Raw genomic sequence first — 20,089 nt, 5'->3', positions numbered from 1 at the left:
CAAAGTCAGTGTACATCGACAAAATCAAAGCCGGACAGGCCGTGCATAAAGTCAGCACTCTTAGGCACCAGTTCAGTCTCCAATATCGCCCTATGGTGGGCTTCTGGTCGACCCGTGCCAGCTACCTCACTCAGCCTCCACGGGGTGTCCACCGGTCTCCTTGCTTGTAGACCATGGGCTCTCGCTAATGTTCAACAAACCTGGGCTCCTGATGCAACGTGGTGAACTTTAGTCGAATCACCTTTTCTCTCCTTTTCAGGTAAACCAAATCCACAGGTATCTGGGCCCATACACAAGCAGTCCTTTTATTGCTGCGGTTCTCCGACTTCCACTCCATATGAAGATCCACGTGGTCACCCAGCAAGCAATTCAGCCTGCTCACAGGCTCTCTTTAACACACAGTCCAGGGAGATGTTTTCTCCCTACTCTCAGATTTTATTTTAACTTCTGGCAAAGGCTTATGGTTCCTGAGTACACGAAAGCACAGGTGGGCATCTAATTCACTGCACAGCAGTCTTCTCAGAGGTAGCTTAACCCAGCTTAAGATCACCCCATTTTGGTGGCTCTAAGCAAGTGGGCTTACAAACTTTCATTTTTCCCACTTCCCATATTTTCCCCAGAAAACAACCGAGTAAAGGGTGGCTTTGTCTGACTTCTGGATAGACAAGGAAGAAGAATTACCATGAGGGCAAATTCAAACAAATAGCTACTCTCCATCTTAAGATGAGTTTTTCCATTGCCCCACTGCTAGGTATCCTATTTGTGACTCTGGCTCTCATAGAGAAACAGGGACACAGACATGAGTTTCTAAGTGAGACTCATATATCAAGGTTAAGTGTTCATCAAGCAGACATCCGAAAGCAGTGTGGTCCAAACCCACAATTCCGACAATAACCCATTAACCCACATGCCCAACACCAATTGCAATGTCCTCCTCCATCTTTCAAAACATTCGACATGTTGCTGGCTGAAGGAGGAGAGCCCAGGCAGTGAATGTGTAAGCAGAGCAGCATGGGCAGTGGATATATCAGCAAATCTCTGCATGGCTACTCCAGCAGCCCGGGTTTCCTCTTGGTAGGTCCATGTGTCTTCGGCTCAGGGACGTCTTGCCAGAAAGGAGCCTTGACAGCTAAAGCAGGGAACAAGCTGAGTCAGCTGCACCCTGCTCCCACATTCAGAAATAAAGAGACCCAACTAGAATGGCAATGATCAAGGAGCCATTGATCTCTCCGCCCTTCATTTAACCGCACGTGTGTATCGCCCAGGTTGGCAAATCCACGAACTAAATCCACATTTGTGAACCAGGAACTCGTCCAAAATTCTTTAACCCCAACATGGAATTAAGTTACATCAGACCTTAATTCTAAAACTTATGGAATGTTCCCCCACTCGGAATGTTTGTAAGCCAACTACTCTGTGCCTTTAAACGCCAAATTTTAGCTATCCACTTTATCTATGGCCCACTAATATAAAACCAGTGCTCAGAGGAAACAATCACTGCTCGCTATGAAGAAATCTTCATTCCAATAGGAACCTTTCAAAGTCTGTGTCAATCGGCAAAATCAAAGCCGGACAGGCCGTGCATAAAGTCAGCCCTCTTAGGCACCAGTTCACAGTCTCCAATATCGCTCTCTGGTGGGCTTCTGGTCGACCGGTGCCGGCTACCTCACTCAGCCTCCACGGGGTGTCCACCGGTCACCTTGCTTGTAGACCATGGCCTCTCACCACTATTCAACAAGTTGGGCTCCTGATGCGACGTGGTGAACATTCCTCGAGTCACCCTTGTGTTCCCCTTTACAGGTAAACAAATCCACAGGTATCCGTGCCCATACGCAAGCAATCCTGTTACTGCTGCATTTCTCCGACTTCCACACCATATGTAGATCCACGTGGACACCCAGCAAGCAATTCAGCCTGCTCACAGGCTCTCTTTAAGACACACTCCCAGGGAGATGTTTTCTCCCTACTCCCAGATTTTTTTTTTTACTTCTGGCCAAGTCTTATGATTCCTGAGTACACCAAAGAACTGGTGGGCATCTATTTCACTGCATACCTGTCTTCCCAGAGGTGGTCAAAACCCAGCTAAAGATCACCCCATTTTGGTGGCTCAAGCAAATGGGCTTACAAACTTTCATTTTTCCCCCTTACCCTAGTTTCCCCAGAAAACAACCGAGTAAAGGGTGGCTTTGTCTGACCTCTGGATCGACAAGGAAGAAGAATTACCATGACGGCAAGGTCAAACATATAGTTACTCTCCATCTTAAGATGAGTTTTTCCATTGCCCCACTGCTAGGTATCCTATTTGTGACTCTGGCTCTCGTAGAGAAACAGGGGCACAGAAACTCATGTCTAAGTGAGACTCATATATAAAGGTTAAGTGTTCATCAAGCAGACATCCGAAAGCAGTGTGGTCCAAACCCCCAAGTCCGACATTAACCCATTAACCCACATGTCTAACAACAATTGCAGTGTCCTCCTCCATCTTTCAAAACAGATGACATGTTGCTGGCTGAAGGAGGAGAGACGAGGCAGTGAATGTGTAAGCAGAAGAGCGTGGGCAGTGGATATGTCAGCATATCTCTACACGGCTACTTCAACAGCCCGGGCTTCCTCTGAGTAGGTCCATGTGTCTTCGGCTCAGGGACGTCTTGCCGGAAAGGAGCCTTGTCAGCTAAAGCAGGGAACAAAGTGAGGCAGCTGCACCCTGCTCCCATGTTCAGAAATGAAGAGACCCAACAAGAATGGCAATGCTCAAGGAGCCATTGATCCCTCCGCCCTTGATTTAACCGCACGTGTGTATCGCCCAGGTGGGCACAATCCACGAACTAAATCCACATTTGCGAACCTGGCACCCGTTCAAAATTCTTTAACCACAACATGGAATTAAGTAACACCAGGACCTTAATTCTAAAACTTATGGAATGTTTCCCCACTCAGAAAGATTGTAAGCCAACTACTCTGTGCCATCATACGCCAAATTTTAGCTATTCACTTTATCTATGGCCCAAAATATAAAACAAGTGCTCAGAGGAAATATCATTGCTCGCCATGAAGAAATCTTCATTCCAATAGGAACCATTCAAAGTCTGTGTCCATCGGCAAAATAAAAGCCGGACACGCCGTGCACAAAGTCAGCACTCTTAGGCACCAGTTCACAGTCTCCAATATCGTCCTCTGGTGTGCTTCTCGTCGACCCGTACCGGGGACCTCGCTCAGCCTTCATGGGGTATCCACTGGTCACCTTGCTTGTAGACCATGGGCTCTCGCTCTATTCAACAAGCCTGGGGTCCTGATGCACATGGTGAACTTTACTCGAGTCACCCTCGTGTTCTCCTTTTCAGGTAAACCAAATCCACAGGTATCCGTGCCCATACGCAAGCAGTCATTTTATTGCTGCATTTCTCCGACCTCCACTCCATATGTAGATCCCCGAGGTCACCCAGAAAGCAATTCAGCCTGCTCACAGTCTCTCTTTAACACACAGTCCCTGGGAGATGTTTTCTCTCTACTCCCAGATGTTTTTTTAACTTCTGGCAAAGGCTTATGGTTCCTGAGTTCAAGAAAACACTGGTGGGCATCTATTTCACTGCATAGCTGTCTACCCAGAGGTGGTCTAAACCCAGCTAAAGATAACCCCATTTTGGTGGCTCAAAGCAAGTGGGCTTACAAACTTTCATTATTCCACCTTTCCATAGTTTCCCCAGAAAACAACCGAGTACAGGGTAGCTTTGTCTGACTTCTGGATAGACAAGGAAGTAGAATTACCATGAGGCAAGGTCAAACAAATAGCTACTCTCCATTTTAAGATGAGTTTTTCCATTGCCCCACTGCTAGGTATACTATTTGTGACTCTGGCTCTCGTAGAGAAACAGGGACACAGAAACTCATGTCTCAGTGAGACTCATATATCAAGGTGAAGTGTTCATCAAGCAGACATCTGAAAGCAGTGTGGTCCAAACCCACAATTCCGACAATAACCCATTAACCCACATGCCCAACACCAATTGCAATGTCCTCCTCCATCTTTCAAAACATTCGACATGTTGCTGGCTGAAGGAGGAGAGCCCAGGCAGTGAATGTGTAAGCAGAGCAGCATGGGCAGTGGATATGTCAGCAAATCTCTGCATGGCTACTCCAGCAGCCCGGGTTTCCTCTTGGTAGGTCCATGTGTCTTCGGCTCAGGGACGTCTTGCCAGAAAGGAGCCTTGACAGCTAAAGCAGGGAACAAGCTGAGTCAGCTGCACCCTGCTCCCACATTCAGAAATAAAGAGACCCAACTAGAATGGCAATGATCAAGGAGCCATTGATCTCTCCGCCCTTCATTTAACCGCACGTGTGTATCGCCCAGGTTGGCAAATCCACGAACTAAATCCACATTTGTGAACCAGGAACTCGTCCAAAATTCTTTAACCCCAACATGGAATTAAGTTACATCAGACCTTAATTCTAAAACTTATGGAATGTTCCCCCACTCGGAATGTTTGTAAGCCAACTACTCTGTGCCTTTAAACGCCAAATTTTAGCTATCCACTTTATCTATGGCCCACTAATATAAAACCAGTGCTCAGAGGAAACAATCATTGCTCGCTATGAAGAAATCTTCATTCCAATAGGAACCTTTCAAAGTCTGTGTCAATCGGCAAAATCAAAGCCGGACAGGCCGTGCATAAAGTCAGCACTCTTAGGCACCAGTTCACAGTCTCCAATATCGCCCTATGGTGGGCTTCTGGTTGACCCGTGCCAACTACCTCACTCAGCCTCCACGGGGTGTCCACCGGTCTCCTTGCTTGTAGACCATGGGCTCTCGCTAATGTTCAACAAACCTGGGCTCCTGATGCGACGTGGTGAACTTTAGTCAAATCACCCTCTTTTTCTCCTTTTCAGGTAAACCAAATCCACAGGTATCTGGGCCCATACACAAGCAGTCCTTTTATTGCTGCAGTTCTCTGACCTCCACTCCATATGAAGATCCATGTGGTCACCCAGCAAGCAATTCAGCCTGCCACAGGCTCTCTTTAACACACAGTCCAGGGAGATGTTTTCTCCCTACTCTCAGATTTTATTTTAACTTCTGGCAAAGGCTTTTGGTTCCTGAGTACACGAAAGCACTGGTGGGCATCTAATTCACTGCACAGCAGTCTTCCCAGAGGTAGCTTAACCCAGCTAAAGATCACCCAATTTTGGTGGCTCTAAGCATGTGGGCTTACAAACTTTCATTTTTCCCACTTCCCATATTTTCCCCAGAAAACAACCGAGTAAAGGGTGGCTTTGTCTGACCTCTGGATAGACAAGGAAGAAGAATTACCATGAGGGCAAAGTCAAACAAATAGCTACTCTCCATCTTAAGATGAGTTTTTCCATTGCCCCACTGCTAGGTATCCTATTTGTGACTCTGGCTCTCGTAGAGAAACAGGGGCACAGAAACTCATGTCTAAGTGAGACTCATATATAAAGGTTAAGTGTTCATCAAGCAGACATCTGAAAGCAGTGTGGTCCAAACCCACAAGTCCGACATTAACCCATTAACCCACATGTCGAAACCAATTGCAATGTCCTCCTCCATCTTTCAAAACAGACGACATGTTGCAGGCGGAAGGAGGGGGGCCGAGACAGTGAATGTGTAAGCAGAGCCGCGTGGTCTGTGGATATATCAGCATATCTCTGCATGGCTACTCCAACAACCCGGGCTTCCTTTGGGTAAGTACATGTGTCTTCGGCTCAGGGACGTCTTGCCGGAAAGCAGCCTTGACAGCTAAAGCAGGGAACAAGCTGAGGCAGCTGCACCCTGCTCCCACGTTCAGAAAAGAAGAGACCCAACTAGAATGGCAATGCTCAAGGAGCCATTGATCCCTCCGCCCTTCATTTAACTGCACGTGTGTAACCCCCCGGTGGGCACAATCCACGAACTAAATCCACATTTGTGAACCTGGCACCCGTTCAAAATTCTTTAACCCCAACATGGAATTAAGTAACATCAGGACCTTAATTCAAAGCCTTATGGAATATTCCCCCACTCCGAAAGTTTGTAAGCCAACTGCTCTGTGCCTTTATACCCCTAATTTTAGCTATTCACTTTATGTATGGCCCACTAATATAAAACCAGTGCTCAGAGGAAACAATCATTGCTCGCCATGAAGAAATCTTCATTCTAATAGGAACCTTTCACAGTCTGTGTCCATCGGCAAAATCAAAGCCGGACAGGCCATGCATAAAGTCAGCCCTCTTAGGCACCAGTTCACAGTCTCCAATATCGCCCTCTGGTGGGCTTCTGGTCGACCGGTGCCGGCTACCTCACTCAGCCTCCACGGGGTGTCCACCGGTCACCTTGCTTGTAGACCATGGCCTCTCACCACTATTCAACAAGTTGGGCTCCTGATGCGACGTGGTGAACATTCCTCGAGTCACCCTTGTGTTCCCCTTTACAGGTAAACAAATCCACAGGTATCCGTGCCCATACGCAAGCAATCCTGTTACTGCTGCATTTCTCCGACTTCCACACCATATGTAGATCCACGTGGACACCCAGCAAGCAATTCAGCCTGCTCACAGGCTCTCTTTAAGACACACTCCCAGGGAGATGTTTTCTCCCTACTCCCAGATTTTTTTTTTTACTTCTGGCCAAGTCTTATGATTCCTGAGTACACCAAAGAACTGGTGGGCATCTATTTCACTGCATACCTGTCTTCCCAGAGGTGGTCAAAACCCAGCTAAAGATCACCCCATTTTGGTGGCTCAAGCAAATGGGCTTACAAACTTTCATTTTTCCCCCTTACCCTAGTTTCCCCAGAAAACAACCGAGTAAAGGGTGGCTTTGTCTGACCTCTGGATCGACAAGGAAGAAGAATTACCATGACGGCAAGGTCAAACATATAGTTACTCTCCATCTTAAGATGAGTTTTTCCATTGCCCCACTGCTAGGTATCCTATTTGTGACTCTGGCTCTCGTAGAGAAACAGGGGCACAGAAACTCATGTCTAAGTGAGACTCATATATAAAGGTTAAGTGTTCATCAAGCAGACATCCGAAAGCAGTGTGGTCCAAACCCCCAAGTCCGACATTAACCCATTAACCCACATGTCTAACAACAATTGCAGTGTCCTCCTCCATCTTTCAAAAACAGATGACATGTTGCTGGCTGAAGGAGGAGAGACGAGGCAGTGAATGTGTAAGCAGAAGAGCGTGGGCAGTGGATATGTCAGCATATCTCTACACGGCTACTTCAACAGCCCGGGCTTCCTCTGAGTAGGTCCATGTGTCTTCGGCTCAGGGACGTCTTGCCGGAAAGGAGCCTTGTCAGCTAAAGCAGGGAACAAAGTGAGGCAGCTGCACCCTGCTCCCATGTTCAGAAATGAAGAGACCCAACAAGAATGGCAATGCTCAAGGAGCCATTGATCCCTCCGCCCTTGATTTAACCGCACGTGTGTATCGCCCAGGTGGGCACAATCCACGAACTAAATCCACATTTGCGAACCTGGCACCCGTTCAAAATTCTTTAACCACAACATGGAATTAAGTAACACCAGGACCTTAATTCTAAAACTTATGGAATGTTCCCCCACTCGGAATGTTTGTAAGCCAACTACTCTGTGCCTTTAAACGCCAAATTTTAGCTATCCACTTTATCTATGGCCCACTAATATAAAACCAGTGCTCAGAGGAAACAATCATTGCTCGCTATGAAGAAATCTTCATTCCAATAGGAACCTTTCAAAGTCTGTGTCAATCGGCAAAATCAAAGCCGGACAGGCCGTGCATAAAGTCAGCACTCTTAGGCACCAGTTCACAGTCTCCAATATCGCCCTATGGTGGGCTTCTGGTTGACCCGTGCCAACTACCTCACTCAGCCTCCACGGGGTGTCCACCGGTCTCCTTGCTTGTAGACCATGGGCTCTCGCTAATGTTCAACAAACCTGGGCTCCTGATGCGACGTGGTGAACTTTAGTCAAATCACCCTCTTTTTCTCCTTTTCAGGTAAACCAAATCCACAGGTATCTGGGCCCATACACAAGCAGTCCTTTTATTGCTGCAGTTCTCTGACCTCCACTCCATATGAAGATCCATGTGGTCACCCAGCAAGCAATTCAGCCTGCCACAGGCTCTCTTTAACACACAGTCCAGGGAGATGTTTTCTCCCTACTCTCAGATTTTATTTTAACTTCTGGCAAAGGCTTTTGGTTCCTGAGTACACGAAAGCACTGGTGGGCATCTAATTCACTGCACAGCAGTCTTCCCAGAGGTAGCTTAACCCAGCTAAAGATCACCCAATTTTGGTGGCTCTAAGCATGTGGGCTTACAAACTTTCATTTTTCCCACTTCCCATATTTTCCCCAGAAAACAACCGAGTAAAGGGTGGCTTTGTCTGACCTCTGGATAGACAAGGAAGAAGAATTACCATGAGGGCAAAGTCAAACAAATAGCTACTCTCCATCTTAAGATGAGTTTTTCCATTGCCCCACTGCTAGGTATCCTATTTGTGACTCTGGCTCTCGTAGAGAAACAGGGGCACAGAAACTCATGTCTAAGTGAGACTCATATATAAAGGTTAAGTGTTCATCAAGCAGACATCTGAAAGCAGTGTGGTCCAAACCCACAAGTCCGACATTAACCCATTAACCCACATGTCGAAACCAATTGCAATGTCCTCCTCCATCTTTCAAAACAGACGACATGTTGCAGGCTGAAGGAGGGGGGCCGAGACAGTGAATGTGTAAGCAGAGCCGCGTGGTCTGTGGATATATCAGCATATCTCTGCATGGCTACTCCAACAACCCGGGCTTCCTTTGGGTAAGTACATGTGTCTTCGGCTCAGGGACGTCTTGCCGGAAAGCAGCCTTGACAGCTAAAGCAGGGAACAAGCTGAGGCAGCTGCACCCTGCTCCCACGTTCAGAAAAGAAGAGACCCAACTAGAATGGCAATGCTCAAGGAGCCATTGATCCCTCCGCCCTTCATTTAACTGCACGTGTGTAACCCCCCGGTGGGCACAATCCACGAACTAAATCCACATTTGTGAACCTGGCACCCGTTCAAAATTCTTTAACCCCAACATGGAATTAAGTAACATCAGGACCTTAATTCAAAGCCTTATGGAATATTCCCCCACTCCGAAAGTTTGTAAGCCAACTGCTCTGTGCCTTTATACCCCTAATTTTAGCTATTCACTTTATGTATGGCCCACTAATATAAAACCAGTGCTCAGAGGAAACAATCATTGCTCGCCATGAAGAAATCTTCATTCTAATAGGAACCTTTCACAGTCTGTGTCCATCGGCAAAATCAAAGCCGGACAGGCCGTGCATAAAGTCAGCCCTCTTAGGCACCAGTTCACAGTCTCCAATATCGCCCTCTGGTGGGCTTCTGGTCGACCGGTGCCGGCTACCTCACTCAGCCTCCACGGGGTGTCCACCGGTCACCTTGCTTGTAGACCATGGCCTCTCACCACTATTCAACAAGTTGGGCTCCTGATGCGACGTGGTGAACATTCCTCGAGTCACCCTTGTGTTCCCCTTTACAGGTAAACAAATCCACAGGTATCCGTGCCCATACGCAAGCAATCCTGTTACTGCTGCATTTCTCCGACTTCCACACCATATGTAGATCCACGTGGACACCCAGCAAGCAATTCAGCCTGCTCACAGGCTCTCTTTAAGACACACTCCCAGGGAGATGTTTTCTCCCTACTCCCAGATTTTTTTTTTTACTTCTGGCCAAGTCTTATGATTCCTGAGTACACCAAAGAACTGGTGGGCATCTATTTCACTGCATACCTGTCTTCCCAGAGGTGGTCAAAACCCAGCTAAAGATCACCCCATTTTGGTGGCTCAAGCAAATGGGCTTACAAACTTTCATTTTTCCCCCTTACCCTAGTTTCCCCAGAAAACAACCGAGTAAAGGGTGGCTTTGTCTGACCTCTGGATCGACAAGGAAGAAGAATTACCATGACGGCAAGGTCAAACATATAGTTACTCTCCATCTTAAGATGAGTTTTTCCATTGCCCCACTGCTAGGTATCCTATTTGTGACTCTGGCTCTCGTAGAGAAACAGGGGCACAGAAACTCATGTCTAAGTGAGACTCATATATAAAGGTTAAGTGTTCATCAAGCAGACATCCGAAAGCAGTGTGGTCCAAACCCCCAAGTCCGACATTAACCCATTAACCCACATGTCTAACAACAATTGCAGTGTCCTCCTCCATCTTTCAAAACAGATGACATGTTGCTGGCTGAAGGAGGAGAGACGAGGCAGTGAATGTGTAAGCAGAAGAGCGTGGGCAGTGGATATGTCAGCATATCTCTACACGGCTACTTCAACAGCCCGGGCTTCCTCTGAGTAGGTCCATGTGTCTTCGGCTCAGGGACGTCTTGCCGGAAAGGAGCCTTGTCAGCTAAAGCAGGGAACAAAGTGAGGCAGCTGCACCCTGCTCCCATGTTCAGAAATGAAGAGACCCAACAAGAATGGCAATGCTCAAGGAGCCATTGATCCCTCCGCCCTTGATTTAACCGCACGTGTGTATCGCCCAGGTGGGCACAATCCACGAACTAAATCCACATTTGCGAACCTGGCACCCGTTCAAAATTCTTTAACCACAACATGGAATTAAGTAACACCAGGACCTTAATTCTAAAACTTATGGAATGTTTCCCCACTCAGAAAGATTGTAAGCCAACTACTCTGTGCCATCATACGCCAAATTTTAGCTATTCACTTTATCTATGGCCCAAAATATAAAACAAGTGCTCAGAGGAAATATCATTGCTCGCCATGAAGAAATCTTCATTCCAATAGGAACCATTCAAAGTCTGTGTCCATCGGCAAAATAAAAGCCGGACACGCCGTGCACAAAGTCAGCACTCTTAGGCACCAGTTCACAGTCTCCAATATCGTCCTCTGGTGTGCTTCTTGTCGACCCGTACCGGGGACCTCGCTCAGCCTTCATGGGGTATCCACTGGTCACCTTGCTTGTAGACCATGGGCTCTCGCTCTATTCAACAAGCCTGGGGTCCTGATGCACATGGTGAACTTTACTCGAGTCACCCTCGTGTTCTCCTTTTCAGGTAAACCAAATCCACAGGTATCCGTGCCCATACGCAAGCAGTCATTTTATTGCTGCATTTCTCCGACCTCCACTCCATATGTAGATCCCCGAGGTCACCCAGAAAGCAATTCAGCCTGCTCACAGTCTCTCTTTAACACACAGTCCCTGGGAGATGTTTTCTCTCTACTCCCAGATGTTTTTTTAACTTCTGGCAAAGGCTTATGGTTCCTGAGTTCAAGAAAACACTGGTGGGCATCTATTTCACTGCATAGCTGTCTACCCAGAGGTGGTCTAAACCCAGCTAAAGATAACCCCATTTTGGTGGCTCAAAGCAAGTGGGCTTACAAACTTTCATTATTCCACCTTTCCATAGTTTCCCCAGAAAACAACCGAGTACAGGGTAGCTTTGTCTGACTTCTGGATAGACAAGGAAGTAGAATTACCATGAGGCAAGGTCAAACAAATAGCTACTCTCCATTTTAAGATGAGTTTTTCCATTGCCCCACTGCTAGGTATACTATTTGTGACTCTGGCTCTCGTAGAGAAACAGGGACACAGAAACTCATGTCTCAGTGAGACTCATATATCAAGGTGAAGTGTTCATCAAGCAGACATCTGAAAGCAGTGTGGTCCAAACCCACAATTCCGACAATAACCCATTAACCCACATGCCCAACACCAATTGCAATGTCCTCCTCCATCTTTCAAAACATTCGACATGTTGCTGGCTGAAGGAGGAGAGCCCAGGCAGTGAATGTGTAAGCAGAGCAGCATGGGCAGTGGATATGTCAGCAAATCTCTGCATGGCTACTCCAGCAGCCCGGGTTTCCTCTTGGTAGGTCCATGTGTCTTCGGCTCAGGGACGTCTTGCCAGAAAGGAGCCTTGACAGCTAAAGCAGGGAACAAGCTGAGTCAGCTGCACCCTGCTCCCACATTCAGAAATAAAGAGACCCAACTAGAATGGCAATGATCAAGGAGCCATTGATCTCTCCGCCCTTCATTTAACCGCACGTGTGTATTGCCCAGGTTGGCAAATCCACGAACTAAATCCACATTTGTGAACCAGGAACTCGTCCAAAATTCTTTAACCCCAACATGGAATTAAGTTACATCAGACCTTAATTCTAAAACTTATGGAATGTTCCCCCACTCGGAATGTTTGTAAGCCAACTACTCTGTGCCTTTAAACGCCAAATTTTAGCTATCCACTTTATCTATGGCCCACTAATATAAAACCAGTGCTCAGAGGAAACAATCATTGCTCGCTATGAAGAAATCTTCATTCCAATAGGAACCTTTCAAAGTCTGTGTCAATCGGCAAAATCAAAGCCGGACAGGCCGTGCATAAAGTCAGCACTCTTAGGCACCAGTTCACAGTCTCCAATATCGCCCTATGGTGGGCTTCTGGTTGACCCGTGCCAACTACCTCACTCAGCCTCCACGGGGTGTCCACCGGTCTCCTTGCTTGTAGACCATGGGCTCTCGCTAATGTTCAACAAACCTGGGCTCCTGATGCGACGTGGTGAACTTTAGTCAAATCACCCTCTTTTTCTCCTTTTCAGGTAAACCAAATCCACAGGTATCTGGGCCCATACACAAGCAGTCCTTTTATTGCTGCAGTTCTCTGACCTCCACTCCATATGAAGATCCATGTGGTCACCCAGCAAGCAATTCAGCCTGCCACAGGCTCTCTTTAACACACAGTCCAGGGAGATGTTTTCTCCCTACTCTCAGATTTTATTTTAACTTCTGGCAAAGGCTTTTGGTTCCTGAGTACACGAAAGCACTGGTGGGCATCTAATTCACTGCACAGCAGTCTTCCCAGAGGTAGCTTAACCCAGCTAAAGATCACCCAATTTTGGTGGCTCTAAGCATGTGGGCTTACAAACTTTCATTTTTCCCACTTCCCATATTTTCCCCAGAAAACAACCGAGTAAAGGGTGGCTTTGTCTGACCTCTGGATAGACAAGGAAGAAGAATTACCATGAGGGCAAAGTCAAACAAATAGCTACTCTCCATCTTAAGATGAGTTTTTCCATTGCCCCACTGCTAGGTATCCTATTTGTGACTCTGGCTCTCGTAGAGAAACAGGGGCACAGAAATTCATGTCTAAGTGAGACTCATATATAAAGGTTAAGTGTTCATCAAGCAGACATCTGAAAGCAGTGTGGTCCAAACCCACAAGTCCGACATTAACCCATTAACCCACATGTCGAAACCAATTGCAATGTCCTCCTCCATCTTTCAAAACAGACGACATGTTGCAGGCTGAAGGAGGGGGGCCGAGACAGTGAATGTGTAAGCAGAGCCGCGTGGTCTGTGGATATATCAGCATATCTCTGCATGGCTACTCCAACAACCCGGGCTTCCTTTGGGTAAGTACATGTGTCTTCGGCTCAGGGACGTCTTACCGGAAAGCAGCCTTGACAGCTAAAGCAGGGAACAAGCTGAGGCAGCTGCACCCTGCTCCCACGTTCAGAAAAGAAGAGACCCAACTAGAATGGCAATGCTCAAGGAGCCATTGATCCCTCCGCCCTTCATTTAACTGCACGTGTGTAACCCCCCGGTGGGCACAATCCACGAACTAAATCCACATTTGTGAACCTGGCACCCGTTCAAAATTCTTTAACCCCAACATGGAATTAAGTAACATCAGGACCTTAATTCAAAGCCTTATGGAATATTCCCCCACTCCGAAAGTTTGTAAGCCAACTGCTCTGTGCCTTTATACCCCTAATTTTAGCTATTCACTTTATGTATGGCCCACTAATATAAAACCAGTGCTCAGAGGAAACAATCATTGCTCGCCATGAAGAAATCTTCATTCTAATAGGAACCTTTCACAGTCTGTGTCCATCGGCAAAATCAAAGCCGGACAGGCCGTGCATAAAGTCAGCCCTCTTAGGCACCAGTTCACAGTCTCCAATATCGCCCTCTGGTGGGCTTCTGGTCGACCGGTGCCGGCTACCTCACTCAGCCTCCACGGGGTGTCCACCGGTCACCTTGCTTGTAGACCATGGCCTCTCACCACTATTCAACAAGTTGGGCTCCTGATGCGACGTGGTGAACATTCCTCGAGTCACCCTTGTGTTCCCCTTTACAGGTAAACAAATCCACAGGTATCCGTGCCCATACGCAAGCAATCCTGTTACTGCTGCATTTCTCCGACTTCCACACCATATGTAGATCCACGTGGACACCCAGCAAGCAATTCAGCCTGCTCACAGGCTCTCTTTAAGACACACTCCCAGGGAGATGTTTTCTCCCTACTCCCAGATTTTTTTTTTTACTTCTGGCCAAGTCTTATGATTCCTGAGTACACCAAAGAACTGGTGGGCATCTATTTCACTGCATACCTGTCTTCCCAGAGGTGGTCAAAACCCAGCTAAAGATCACCCCATTTTGGTGGCTCAAGCAAATGGGCTTACAAACTTTCATTTTTCCCCCTTACCCTAGTTTCCCCAGAAAACAACCGAGTAAAGGGTGGCTTTGTCTGACCTCTGGATCGACAAGGAAGAAGAATTACCATGACGGCAAGGTCAAACATATAGTTACTCTCCATCTTAAGATGAGTTTTTCCATTGCCCCACTGCTAGGTATCCTATTTGTGACTCTGGCTCTCGTAGAGAAACAGGGGCACAGAAACTCATGTCTAAGTGAGACTCATATATAAAGGTTAAGTGTTCATCAAGCAGACATCCGAAAGCAGTGTGGTCCAAACCCCCAAGTCCGACATTAACCCATTAACCCACATGTCTAACAACAATTGCAGTGTCCTCCTCCATCTTTCAAAACAGATGACATGTTGCTGGCTGAAGGAGGAGAGACGAGGCAGTGAATGTGTAAGCAGAAGAGCGTGGGCAGTGGATATGTCAGCATATCTCTACACGGCTACTTCAACAGCCCGGGCTTCCTCTGAGTAGGTCCATGTGTCTTCGGCTCAGGGACGTCTTGCCGGAAAGGAGCCTTGTCAGCTAAAGCAGGGAACAAAGTGAGGCAGCTGCACCCTGCTCCCATGTTCAGAAATGAAGAGACCCAACAAGAATGGCAATGCTCAAGGAGCCATTGATCCCTCCGCCCTTGATTTAACCGCACGTGTGTATCGCCCAGGTGGGCACAATCCACGAACTAAATCCACATTTGCGAACCTGGCACCCGTTCAAAATTCTTTAACCACAACATGGAATTAAGTAACACCAGGACCTTAATTCTAAAACTTATGGAATGTTTCCCCACTCAGAAAGATTGTAAGCCAACTACTCTGTGCCATCATACGCCAAATTTTAGCTATTCACTTTATCTATGGCCCAAAATATAAAACAAGTGCTCAGAGGAAATATCATTGCTCGCCATGAAGAAATCTTCATTCCAATAGGAACCATTCAAAGTCTGTGTCCATCGGCAAAATAAAAGCCGGACACGCCGTGCACAAAGTCAGCACTCTTAGGCACCAGTTCACAGTCTCCAATATCGTCCTCTGGTGTGCTTCTTGTCGACCCGTACCGGGGACCTCGCTCCGCCTTCATGGGGTATCCACTGGTCACCTTGCTTGTAGACCATGGGCTCTCGCTCTATTCAACAAGCCTGGGGTCCTGATGCACATGGTGAACTTTACTCGAGTCACCCTCGTGTTCTCCTTTTCAGGTAAACCAAATCCACAGGTATCCGTGCCCATACGCAAGCAGTCATTTTATTGCTGCATTTCTCCGACCTCCACTCCATATGTAGATCCCCGAGGTCACCCAGAAAGCAATTCAGCCTGCTCACAGTCTCTCTTTAACACACAGTCCCTGGGAGATGTTTTCTCTCTACTCCCAGATGTTTTTTTAACTTCTGGCAAAGGCTTATGGTTCCTGAGTTCAAGAAAACACTGGTGGGCATCTATTTCACTGCATAGCTGTCTACCCAGAGGTGGTCTAAACCCAGCTAAAGATAACCCCATTTTGGTGGCTCAAAGCAAGTGGGCTTACAAACTTTCATTATTCCACCTTTCCATAGTTTCCCCAGAAAACAACCGAGTACAGGGTAGCTTTGTCTGACTTCTGGATAGACAAGGAAGTAGAATTACCATGAGGCAAGGTCAAACAAATAGCTACTCTCCATTTTAAGATGAGTTTTTCCATTGCCCCACTGCTAGGTATACTATTTGTGACTCTGGCTCTCGTAGAGAAACAGGGACACAGAAACTCATGTCTCAGTGAGACTCATATATCAAGGTTAAGTGTTCATCAAGCAGACATCCGAAAGCAGTGTGGTCTAAACCCACAAGTCCGACAATAACCCATTAACCCACATGTCCAACACCAATTGCAATGTCCTCCTCCATCTTTCAAAACATTGGACATGTTGCTGGCTGAAGGAGGAGAGCCCAGGCAGTGAATGTGTAAGCAGAGCAGCCTAGGCAGTGGATATGTCAGCATATCTCTGCATGGCTACTCCAGCAGCCCGGGTTTCCTCTTTGTAGGTCCATGTGTCTTCGGCTCTGGGACGTCTTGCCAGAAAGGAGCCTTGACAGCTAAAGCAGGGAACAAGCTGAGTCAGCTGCACCCTGCTCCCACATTCAGAAATGAAGAGACCCCACTAGAATGGCAATGATCAAGGAGCCATTGATCACTCTGCCCTTCATTTAACCGCACGTGTGTATCGCCCAGGTTGGCACAATCCACGAACTAAATTCACATTTGCGAACCAGGCACCCGTTCCAAATTCTTTAAACCCAACATGGAATTAAGTTACATCAGACCTTAATTCTAAAACTTATGGAATGTTCCCCCACTCGGAAAGTTTGTAAGCCAACTACTCTGTGTCTTTATACGCCAAATTTTAGCTATCCACTTTATCTATGGCCCACTAATATAAAACCAGTGCTCAGAGGAAACAATCATTGCTCGCTATAAGAAATCTTCATTCCAATAGGAACCTTTCAAAGTCTGTGTCCATCGGCAAAATCAAAGCCGGACAGGCCGTGCATAAAGTCAGCACTCTTAGGCACCAGTTCACAGTCTCCAATATCGCCCTATAGTGGGCTTCTGGTCGACCCGTGCCAGCTACCTCACTCAGCCTCCACGGGGTGTCCACCGGTCTCCTTGCTTGTAGACCATGGGCTCTCGCTAATGTTCAACAAGCCTGGGCTCCTGATGCGACGTGGTGAACTTTAGTCAAATCACCCTCTTTTTCTCCTTTTCAGGTAAACCAAATCCACAGGTATCTGGGCCCATACACAAGCAGTCCTTTTATTGCTGCAGTTCTCCGACCTCCACTCCATATGAAGATCCATATGGTCACCCAGCTAGCAATTCCGCCTGCTCACAGGCTCTCTTTAACACACAGTCCAGGGAGATGTTTTCTCCCTACTCTCAGATTTCATTTTAACTTCTGGCAAAGGCTTATGGTTCCTGAGTACACGAAAGCACTGGTGGGCATCTAATTCACTGCACAGCAGTCTTCCCAGAGGTAGCTTAACCCAGCTAAAGATCACCCAATTTTGGTGGCTCTATGCATGTGGGCTTACAAACTTTCATTTTTCCCACTTCCCATATTTTCCCCAGAAAACAACCGACTAAAGGGTAGCTTTGTCTGACCTCTACATAGACAAGGAAGAAGAATTACCATGAGGGCAAGGTCAAACAAATAGCTACTCTCCATCTTAAGATGAGTTTTTCCATTGCCCCACTGCTAGGTATCCTATTTGTGACTCTGGCTCTCGTAGAGAAACAGGGGCACAGAAACTCATGTCTAAGTGAGACTCATATATCAAGGTTAAGTGTTCATCAAGCAGACATCCGAAAGCAGTGTGGTCCAAACCCACAAGTCCGACAATAACCCATTAACCCACATGTCCAACACCAATTGCAATGTCCTCCTCCATCTTTCAAAACAGACGACATGTTGCTGGCTGAGGGAGGAGAGCTGAGGCATTGAATGTGTAAGCAGAGCAGCGTGGGCATTGGATATGTCAGCATATCGGCACGGCTACTCCAACAGCCCGGGCTTCCTCTGGGTAGGTCCATGTGTCTTCGGCTCAGGGACGTCTTGCCGGAAAGGAGCCTTGACAGCTAAAGCAGGTAAGAAGCTGAGGCAGCTGCACCCTGCTCCCACATTCAGAAATGAAGAGACCCAACTAGAATGGCAATGCTCAAGGAGCCATTGATCCCTCCGCCCTTCATTTAACCGCATGTGTGTATCGCCCAGGTTGGCACAATCCACGAACTATATCCAAACTTGCCATCCTGGCACCCATTCAGAATTGAAATTACGTGACACCAATAACTTAATTCTATAAGCCTCTGATTATGTTCCTCCCTCTGGAATGTTTTTAAGCCATCTACTCCGTGCACTTGTACCTCATATTTTCGCTGTTTGCTTAATCTACGGCCCTCTTAGATCAAACCTTTTCTCAGAGGAAAAAATCATTTTCGACCTGAATAAATCTTCATTCCAATAGGAACCTATTGAATTTTGCGTCCATCAACAAAGTCAAAACCGAAGAAGCCATTCATAAAGTCAGCCATGATCCACACCAGTTCACAGCCTCGAAAATCCGCCATCTGTTAGGGTTCTGGTCAACCCATGCCTTCCTCAGCTCTACGGTGTCCACCGATCACCTTGCTTGTAGACCATGAGCTCTCTCCAATATTCAAGAAGCTTGGGTTACTCATGCTAGATCATGAATTTTTGTTGATTCACTCTCATATTCTCCATTTCTCCTGTAAACCAAATACACAAGTGTCAGAGGCCAAACTCAATTAGTGTTTTTATTACTACATTTCTCCAACTTCTACTGAGCAAGTAGATTCACGTGGTCACCTTGCAAACCGTCAGCCTGCTCATAAGCTCCCTTTTACACCCATTCCCTGGGAGGTATTTTCTTTGTACTCCCAGATTTTTTTAGTGTTGGCAAAGACTTGTGGTTCCTGAGTACAGGAAAGCACTGTTTCGCATATAAATCAATTCTCTGCATAGCTGTCTTCTAAGGTGTTTCCTAAGCCCATGTAAAGATCAAATTTTGTTGGCTCAAAGCAAGTGGGCTTACAAACTTTCTGCTCTCATACTTCCCATAGTTTCCCCAGTAATCTATTGAATATAGGGTGGCTTTGTCTGACCACTGGCTAGACAGAGAAGGAAAACTACCATGAGGGAGAGGTCAGACAAACATCTACTCTCCATCTTATGGCTAGTTTCTCCAGTACACCACTGCTAAGGTACCACAATGTGTTAGTCAGGGTACTTTAGGGAAAGAACTACAGTGAAACTCATGTCTAAGGGAGAGTTTTATATAGTTTATATAAAGTGCTTTATATAGTTTATATATAGTGTGCATCAAGCAAAAATCCCAAACCTGTCCTGCCAAAACCCACAAGTCCAAAATTAATCCCTCAACCCCTTTATCCAGTATCAAACCACAAAGTCCTCCTCCATCTCACAAACCAGACACCATGATGTTGACTGGAGGAGGAAAGCCGATTCAGTGAATGTGTAAGCATCTCTGCACCGGCATCGTGTCTACTAGGTCCATGTGGCTTCTCCTCAGGGATGTCTTTCAGGAAATTATTCTTGGGAGCTAAAGCAGGGAACTGGCTAAGGGAGCTGCATCCGGATCTGACCATCATAAAGCAAGGCACCCCAGCATTAGAAAGGCGTGGATCCCTGAACCACTTATCCCTCTCCCTTTCAATTCGCCCCACATGTGTTTATCGGCCAGCTTGTCACAGCAAACTAACTACCTCACAGCTCTTCTAACAGTCCATGACATCAATTGTATCAAGCTCATTTATACCACTATCATTTGTTGCCATCATTTTCTAAACAGTTACTTTCTTTTTGAACTCTTGGTTCAATTCTTCTCTTTTCCTACACTCCCACTCTCGTGACCCCTTGATTTCCTATCTTATACTGAGTGCTGTGTCCCTTCACCACATTCATGTTGTTTACCCCCCTGGGGAGCAGTATTATACAGCAATCATTGTGATCGGTTTCCCCTTTCTACCCCTACCTTCCATCTACCCTCCTGGTACCCTTCGGTTTCTGTTCCTGAGGGGTTGGTCTGACCTTGATT

At 46.8% G+C, this 20,089-nt stretch overlaps 1 long non-coding RNA gene across 3 annotated transcripts in view; it reads right to left on the bottom strand.

The window, feature by feature from the left end:
• Window positions 1-20,089, bottom strand: part of LOC142436397 (uncharacterized) — a 222,012-nt gene that overhangs the window by 108,795 nt on the left and 93,128 nt on the right. The window contains exon 6 of one of the 3 annotated variants that reach the window (XR_012781922.1): window positions 18,206-18,740. The exons of the other annotated variants lie outside the window; for them this stretch is intronic. This is a non-coding gene — a long non-coding RNA (uncharacterized LOC142436397). Of the gene's footprint in view, window positions 1-18,205; window positions 18,741-20,089 lie in introns of those variants that run through there. 3 annotated transcript variants of the gene reach the window in all.

Source organism: Tenrec ecaudatus, unplaced genomic scaffold (assembly GCF_050624435.1).
Source record: "Tenrec ecaudatus isolate mTenEca1 unplaced genomic scaffold, mTenEca1.hap1 Scaffold_256, whole genome shotgun sequence".
NCBI lineage: Eukaryota > Metazoa > Chordata > Mammalia > Afrosoricida > Tenrecidae > Tenrec > Tenrec ecaudatus.
Note: the sequence above shows the minus strand (reverse complement) of the source record. Positions and strands in the feature narration are given on the sequence as shown.